Below are 9,810 nucleotides of genomic sequence, written 5' to 3'. Positions count from 1 at the left end.
CAAATCACCAACAGCCAACAAACACACACAAGCCATTATGCATTGTCTTTGCAAGTGCTATTAAGAACTACCCAAGGTATTCTTAAGATCTGATGAGAAATCCAGACACAGCCCTGCTAAAGCATTTGAAAACCTAAAGAAAAGAAAATTGCGGTTCTTTAAGCATTTCCTATATCACGGTAAGATTTTTCTCCCACTCTGGGATATAAAAGCCTGAGCTCTTTGCAAAAGGCATGACTATACCAGATGTACGTTTTTCTCAATCAAATGTTTCAATTCCTCTTTTAGAGGGATATGGTTTTACACTACAGCCTTCATACTGAAACGCATCAAAGGATTGTACAGAACAATGAATTACCTTCAATTATGATCTGACTTTGTAAGCAAACCATATGAGCACGAAGGACCCACTGTTAACTCCAGCACAGTTTGGGACATTATAACTTGTTTTTTGTAATGTTTAGCACTGTTGTTATATCCTTTATCAGATCTCCTCACATTTCACAGATTTTTACTGAATTGAACATGCCACAATTCTCTAAGAGGGAAGAATGAAATATTACGAGGATGAGTATTACAGAGCAGGAACTGAACCACTGGTAGTTAAAATACTGGGAGGGACTGTCTCTGTGCAAGAGCCAGGAATAAATCCTAGAAATGTTGACTTGCAGTTCTTTGGTCTAGCCAGTAGGTTCAGTTGGCTCTCCTATCCCTGTAAGATCTTCATAGTGCTACCTGAACAGCAATTAGGAGCTAAGAGTTGAAGAAATGTTGATTTAAAATTTTATTTTTCGGGCTACCGTTCTATGTACATTATGCAGTGCAGTGCCAGAGGGAGGTCTAAGCCCAAATGCTAACTTGGGACCTGAATTCAGTCCTCCACCCTGAGAATTTTTATCCACCTTGCTAATGTATCAGGCCAGACACAGCGAGGTAGGCAGCAAAGACCAGAGCCTCCTTTTCTGCAGAGCTTCTGCCAACCATGAATCTTTAAAGCAGAGTGGGGTATAATCAGGAGAGCGCTTTGGTGTCACTTAGAAAGGAAGAAGCATGCAGCTCCTCCCCTTGGCTAGCGTTTCCAGAAAATAATTGCATGCAAGGGAACGGAGTCCTTGAGGTACATTCCCAAAAGACCATGTCCTTTGGGACTGTGGTGAATGGACTGGGAAATCAGCAGCCCATCTCTCCCAGCACACCCAACACTGTGATGAGATCCAGCCCTCCTGTTCGCGCTGGGAGAGGGGTAATGTGTTTACACCACATTGACTGTCTTTTCACCACACATTCAGCAATCAGCCACATACACAGCTATTGTATAGGACAGAGCGATTCCTCTATATCATCTTGCAGGGCATTGTAAACATGCTCTCAGGAGTCAGCAGAGCAATACCTGGAAAGAATTACTCTGTTATTTTGTACATAAGCAGCAACACAAAATGAAAAACCCAGAACATCCAAATATAATAAACTGCGTAAAGAAACATTCATTAAAAGCAAACACACAAGAAATATATATATAGGAAAAAAAATATATCTTGCTTTCACCTATATAGTCTAACTCCATTCAAAGGCAAAGCTGCAAGAAGCAGGACAAGTAAGCTTCACACGCACAAATTCAACATTGATATGAATAAGAATCACATCTGTAGTACGCTGGTTAGAAGAACCACCAAATGAGCTGCCGGACCCTCAGCTTCTGGGCAGGACCTGCTCACTGATGGTGCTGTGTAATTCAGTGAGTTAACAGGCGAGTCTGGGATTCTCCAAAGTATCTGAAACTGGTCTTTTTTTTTGCAGATGTGATGCTGATCTAGCCAGAGTTCTTTAATCTGTTTCTATAAGGGCCAACTCTAGGGGGACGTGAGAAGGCTACTAATAATGTTTACATCTGGCTTATGCTACAGCACATCTGGCTTGTAATGGGAACAGCTGGCACACACAAGCATCAGGGCACTGGAAGAAACTGCTGTTCTGGGGAAAGTTAGTCTTGCTGCTGACACAAAGCTGGAAAAATCTGGATTCTTTTCCTGGCTCAGTCAGTAACTCACCTGTACCTCAGTTTCTTGCTCTATACACTGAACATAAAGGGTTCTGATTCTGCAACACTAAATACTACTGGTACAGTGACTTCATAGATTTAGCTAGCTCAGAGAAATGCACAGTCTATTTCACTGGTATTTATAGAAGTGTAAAGTCCTGAAACAAGGGTCATATAGCAGAACAGGGCATCAAAACTTTGAAAATAATCTTTAGTCACATTCAGAATAAAGAAAAAATAACAAGACATTCCTCACTCGTAAGTTTATCCATCTAAAAGACTAGCAAGCATTAAACCTCCTAGAATGTCTGAAATATCTGGACAGAAATATCAAAACAGGGCCTTTGAGGTATTTTCAACACAACCAGAAGCAGCAAGGACCAGACTGCAGACCCATGAGGTTTAATTTGAATAGATAACTTCACTGCTTATCTGATCCATATCTGCAATCTCAACCTTTTGAGGTTCGCCCACCACCACTAAACATGACACCAAGCTGAGAACACAGGAAACCTCAACCGATTTAGTCAAGAAATCACGGAGGCAACAAAATGAGGTCATGCAATTCTTGCAGTTTAACACTGGCAAAAGGGAGAAGGGAGCAGAGAAGGAAGAGGGAGGAAGTCCGCTATCTCGTAAATGCAAGGTACTCCATAGCTAGTGATACTCTCACGTTTTTCTGTTTGTTTGCATCCACTTTCCTGTTCTACTTTTCCCCTCCTCACAAGCTAATCAACAGTGCAACTAACATGAAATAACATGAAAGTCCAACTTCCCATTGTCTTAATACCATCAATTATACCAGGAAACGCCTCGTTCTCTCCTAAATGATTGATAAAAAACAGCTTAAATTGCGCAATGCACGCATCTAGAAATAGGATATTCTTTCATATTGCAGTTTTTACTGGACCATGAGATGACAAACAGAATTTAGGTAGTTTACATGAGTTTTAACCAGAACCAAATGAGAGACTTCAGTGCTGTACACAGAAATAGCTTCCCCTATTCAATCGGCAAGCATGTAGAGTTACCCTACACATATCAAAGGAGTCTGAGTGAATTCCCGTCATCCATACTGAATACATCACTTTATCCAACCATGACATAAAAGAAAAAAGCTAGCTCTTTTCTCATAAAAAGGCAAATAGCAATACCCTGAAATCACATGTCTTCTAGGCAGCTTCCCAAGCACACTTTGTTTTCATTGACTAAAATAATGCCTAACAATAGAAATTGAAAGCAGATTTTCCTACACTATAAAAAGTCTTATTCTATTAGAGACCAGCAGATCTTAAATCGTGTTATTTAGCTAACACTCATCTCTGCATAGTGAAAGAACATAGGTCATCTAAATACAGAAATATTAGTGACTCTTTCTCTGCTCTTCTACTGTTTTAATGACTAGATTAGAGATGGAACTGGCCCAAAACAACACTCTGAGCCCCACCAAACCATTTGGAAATGTGCGCCACATAGTCCTATTTATTGGTTCTCTGATGACTGCTCTTGTAAATAATCCCAAAAGTCACAAAGGACATGGAGGCCGTTTGGGATGCCCAGCTCAAAGCCCACAGTTAAAACATCCCCAGGCATGTCTGGGTATTCCCAAAGAACACCAAATTCTGGCCTCCTCTTTCTTCTTGTTGACATACAGCCAGCATTTGTCAGTCTGTTTGATCTGAATCACCAGGCAACTAGTTTGGAAGGAGGAGTTGATAGGTATAATCATCCTTTATTGCATTAACTAATTTTGATTTGCCTGGTTTATAGCGTTAACAGAGTTGAGTCACAGCTGAAACAGGTTTTATGCCAGGTCAAGTCCATTTATTTCGAAAGACGGGTCCTAAATTAGACAAGTGGAAGTGAGATCAGAATCGGACTGAATATTGGTGCAATATTCTACATGTACACAGCTCATAGTTCATACAAAAATAAAAATGAACATTTCTGCCTGTCTTATGACACTTATGCAAGTAGTTGGTAAAACTTTCTCTGGCCCTATGCTTCTGGAAACCATCCTAGCTCTACTGATCTCCACTGAAGCAAATCTATATACACATTAATCATTTGACCCTAAATCTCAAATTATTTTCTGAACTGATATTTTCTAAGAATGGAATATGGCTCTTTGAGTCCCAAGAATCATCTTCAATTTAAATGGAAAGAAGATGAAGCAGCGTAGTACTAGCAGTCATTCAGTAGCTGTTTTCAATCATTTTTTTGTTAAGATTCTTCTTTCTACTTGCTTCATGTGTTTCATGCAAATTGCAGCCCACTTTGTAGACCTGCTTCGTTTTTCACTCCTGTAAAAACTGATAGTTAAATAGAACCAAACTCAGCAGTATCAATCTACCTTAAAAAAAAGGACAAGGTCTTCTCTTTCCATCTCTAAACTTATATTGTGGCCTTTCATATTTTCTGTCTACAAACACAGGCTCTTGGTAAGTTTGCTGGCTTTTTCATAGGCCAAGAGGAAATCTGTCCAATTGTTTGACAAACAAAGCATACTGATAACAGTTTATAAAGTCATACGGAAGAATTTCTCAACCTAGAATCTGTATTGTGACCACACTCAATAGAATGGGAATTTATTTTAAATAATCAAAAAGCAAGAAAAAGCCTGGGTTACTTCATCTATAATTTTTCCTTATAATTTTTGCTGTCCTAAAACTTAAACTAGTCACCCTGCCTATGACATTTAAGTATTCCTTATTTGCCATTCACGTTACAGATTGCTTGCTGCTGTGAGACAAATCTGTATTTCAACACAATAGATTGCAGTCTCTCTCTCATGCCTCGAATATGACTAATGAGGAGACTGCTCAACTTTAAAGTCAAACGGGAGCAATACCCAGTCTAAGAGCCATCAGTAGGAGAGAACCCCCACTTCAGGAAGAGGTGAGTAGGAAGAGCATAGGAAAACCGCTGAAATGAAGAGACAGGTGTCAGGAGGAAGATGAATGTGGTTCACTAATTTACCCAAATGGATGTGATGGTGTGTATCTCAAGGTTACGCAAAGACCATGAAATATGAAGGAAGACTGCTGGTTTTCCCCACTCTATGGCACTTACAGCTTATTCTTGACTCAACAGTTTCCTGTTTTATCCAAGATGGACAATATTCCAAAGGCAACAAGCATTTGTCTTTCATTTTCTCTGGTTTTACCTCTGCCCAATCCAGACAACTGAAATCTTTTTTTTTTTAAATAACATTCTTGCCTTCTTTTCAATATTGATTGGAAACAATCTGACAGATGGAGTTTTTGATCAGTTAACAATGAAATATATTTTTTTCATTTTTATGATCTAGTTAGTTACACTTTTTAAGCCTGTGAATATAATCAAAACAGGGTCAGATTTTTCCCATATGCAAGCACAGGAGTAACCTACTGTAACATACAGACTATATACAAAAATTGGCAAACCACTAACCAAACTTTCAGCAATTCATCCTTACATAACAACTGGGAAAAAACCAAACAACCCACCCCACCCCACCCACCCAAACAAACTAACACCACTACCAATCTCTGCCCAGTGAAATTCACACTCTTTTCAGAATATTTGCTGCATGGCCAGAAATTAGGATACTGATAACTAACATGTTAAGTTTCCACTCTGCCTTTAATGACAATAGCACATATTATTCAGCAGTCTCCAGTTAAAAAGCTGTGCACAAATTCATGAAAACTATTATATTAGATTCAATTGCTGCAATTTCATTTTATATTCCCTAGGAGAATGAATACATGTATTTTTCTAGCACAAAAGAAAGACATATATACGTTCTGAGCTTCACAAACTGAAGACACAACAGCCTTTATGGAGATTATTATACAGGAGAATAAAGCAAATCTCTCTCATTTACTGTATCCACATGGTTCCCTGAAATCTGAGCACACGAATGTCTGGTTCTGATCATTCACCCATGTCAGAGTGCATAAACCACACCTTGAGCAAAACCCCAAGAAATCTATCAGTATTACTTGCCTACAAATAGAGCCAACAGAGTAAAAGTCAGAGAGCAAATGTAGATATGAACTTCCCCTTCCTTCCATTGGGCTGGAAGAAGTCATGAGCAAAAATGCTTGACTGAGTCCTGAAAAAGGGGACAAGAAAGATCCCAAGACAGTCACCCTGCAGATCTGAAAAAGGACTTTTGAGCACTGCTGCTAGATTCCAGGAAGAAACTGAAAGAATCATCTCTGAAAAGAGGAGGAACGAAAGGTAAGTCTGAAGATGACAGCAGGATACTATGGATCAGCGTTGTTTAGAAAACAACCGATTTCTTTCGAAAGCTAAAGGACTCCAAAAGCCTTGGAGAGGAGCATGATGTGGCCAGGAAGACAAAGTTATAAGAGAGAGGGATGACCGGAAAACCCAGAGCAGCAGGTGGCACAGGACAAGACTGTAATACCAAGCTTCACGCTGCAGGATGAGGTACCTTCCACATCCACATGCAAACCTCACTGACACAGACAGCATCCTTCCTCTCACCTATGTCTGCAAAAACAAGAAGCAGGTTCAGTATCCTCGCTGTTATGAAATAAACTGTTTCCTCTTTCCAACAGAAAAGTGATACCAACAGTTACTTTCACAAGCTCGACGTCCACCGAAGCCAGTCAAAACTTCATTTCCTTTTAGAAGGAAAGCAAGGTAGTGAATTATGCTGGTGCTTTAGATTACCAGTTTGTTTGCACTGCTGCAGATGAAACCAAGACTAAAGGGAGAAAGTGCTGGCAAAACACAGTCAGTGACGTGGAAGAGGAAACGTGCATATAAGTCACCCAAACAATGCACAACTAATGCAAAATTACCGTGGACACCTTAATGTTCTTACATCACGGATACAGTGTAAAAACTTTGTCCTACCTGAAAGAGAGAGATACAAACATATACAAAGTACAGACGATCTCACTCTTGGATAGCAATGCTCATACTTAACCCCTGAGATAGGAACCCAGCTAACAAAACCAGATTACTGCTGAAGAACCTCAGTGCTTTTCACTTTTTGAGATTTTGAAATCTTTTTCAAAGTTTGAAAGATTTGGTGTTGGAAGGCAGATGAGTCCTTTCTTTCAGTAAACGGGGCTTAATTTTCACACCAGCCTCATGAAGTGCCGAAGGTTGGCAATGCGGTGCAAATCTTGGATCCTAATTTATTTGGGGTGTACAAAAAGAAATATGGCATTTGTAGGTGACATTTGACATATCCTTTTTCTAACTTCTAATCTGGGGTGTACAAAAAGAAATATGGCATTTGTAGCTGCCATTTGACATATCTTTTTTCTAACTTCTATTTACATTTTTTTCATCCAACCACATATTGATCCAAATTCATATCCATGAGAGTAACAACCAATTTGACCAGTTTCATACAATGTTAACCATCACCCTCAGCAGCCAGTACCCTCCCTCATACAATAACTGAATCATCTTTGGCAGCTGTTACTGTTTTAGCCCCATACCCTGCAAAGATTTATACCTCTGCTTATCTTTATTCATGTAAACAGTCCCAGTGACATTAGCAAGATCCCTCACAATTTAAACTTTGTAGAATCAGGGCATTGCCTAGAATTCTCACAAGCAAATAAAATCCAAGTCTGAAATAATTATAATTTCTTCACTTTGTGTTTTCAGGTTCCCATTTTTCATGACTCAAGGCCTTCTCAAGTGGCCTTAGATTGAAATATGTGTCTCCAAGCCCAGAAAATCTTTCAAGGGCTCTTTTAGATGTCTGCCTGTCTACAACTGAAAGCCATCAAAAGGAACCGCATGATTCTTTGAAAAGAAAACACTTGAATATCAGTAACGGCCATTTGCCTCAACAGTTTTATAATCACGCTGAATAGTAATCTACTATTAGTAATAGACTATTTAAACTAAATGAACCAGAGGGTAAGTGGCCCACAGGCTAGTCTAGCATATTGCATATCTATTTTTGCTAATCTTGGTTTAATTCAACGGCAAAATTCTATTTAATGGCCACATCCAGGTCACCAGCACCTACCTAATAAAAAACAGTAATAAATCAACATCATTAGTGCAAAGGATTCTGGAGAGAGCAAACACTGAAGTACAAGGAGTGCTAGAGATGTCAGTTAAGACTGTCTGGTCTTCCTGATTCGAGATCATGTGGTTTCTAGTTGTAACTCTTTTCCTTGGCCATTTATTCTACTGCCTGTTGTAGCTGCTACGACTAATAGCATATGAGCTAAAAGATCACCCGTCCTTTGTTGCAGTCTCCAGGATTTATCCACAACATGCAAAAGATTTTCCCCTGCTTGATGCCAAGGTGAAGGAGCCTAATTCTCAATTCCTCTAATATAGCAAAAATAGAAATGACACAGCTGAAATGCAAAAATACCCAGTATCACTTAGTGGCCCTCTGCATGTTACAGTCCCAGGCCATTACAACCTCCGTGGACACACCATTTAGCTCTCACTAGCTTACATTTTCAAACACATTCAACTCAACTTCCACAACATAAAGTTTACCCCATCTAAAGTTCATCCCATCTAAAGTTCACAAACATAGTAGGTGAATTTCTGGTATAAAGAACAATTCTGTAGTGAGCTGATCTGTGTAGCGCTATAGTACCCAACAAATAAACATCTTCAACAAGAATCAGCAAAGTTTCCATTATTTTTATATTTTCAGCTTTCTTAAGTACTTCAGGCAATTCACGCTGAGACCTTCTGACTCAACTGATATAAAACAGGCTTTTCTCTCCTCTTTGTTTTTACTGCTTCTGTAGAGTTGTTAGCCTAAAATCCCAAAGAAACAAAGCATATGCAATCCTGTTTTTCTGCCCCCTTCCTGCTCCGTCATGTGTGATTTCTGAACTCATTGACTCACTTGAACCCACCAAACCCAGCTGAGAAATGAACAGAGGTCACCAACATGCTGGGTTCCTAATCAGCAGACAAATAGAGATGGAAGAAAGTGCCCCCACTAAGGAAAATTTGTCAGCATAACTCGTCTGCTACCTGCTCAGCGAGCTGCCCATCAGCTGATCAGGACCTGCATGGTTTGAAACTTGTTGCAGCCAGAACCCTTTCCTGACCAGCTAACAGAGAGCTGAGAGGATGCTACAGAGAGCAATGGTTCAGAGGTGGTATTAGGGGTGAGATTATAACTGATGCCAACCCCCCCCCCAAAAAAAAACCAGCAGTAATTTTCAGGCAGTAGGTGGGGATAAATAAGACAGGCGTAACGCACAGAACTCTGTAGCACCTTACAGACTTCAGGAGGCCTGCTGCCCATCAAACACCGTTTCATATTGAGTTCTCCAAGATTACAGATAGTTTGGGTATAGCAGAATGCTCTGCATTTCATTTTCATGATCACCATTAGCAGATCTACATGCCAGTGTAACAGATGTGGAAGGCAAGCTGCTGTTCATTATGCTTTTCATTACCAGAGGCATCATAAATTTATCAGTGGATAGAAGATTTAAAACTAATTGAACTTTGTGGTTTTAAATTCCACTCTGAATAGGTAGACAAAGGAAAAATACATATTTTTAGAGGTAAAGCTAGAGAAAGGGAAACAAACAAAAAAAGTAGTGGAGCCCTGGAAAAATCTCTGGAAGCGAGGTGATAATTTAAATCACTTTGAAGCTGGACAAGACAGATGAGGAAAGTTTGGTGGAACGGTTTTGTGAAGGCCTGACTTTCACACGAGCTCAAGCAGGAAACACTCCAAACTCGGGACCTAAATCCTCACTAATCTTTATGGCCCAAGTGGCAGAATGCAAAATACCAGGGCT

This window comes from Pygoscelis adeliae, unplaced genomic scaffold (assembly GCF_000699105.1).
Source record: "Pygoscelis adeliae isolate BGI_AS28 unplaced genomic scaffold, ASM69910v1 Scaffold126, whole genome shotgun sequence".
In the NCBI taxonomy this organism is placed as follows: Eukaryota; Metazoa; Chordata; class Aves; order Sphenisciformes; family Spheniscidae; genus Pygoscelis; species Pygoscelis adeliae.
This window is presented reverse-complemented; position numbering follows the sequence as displayed.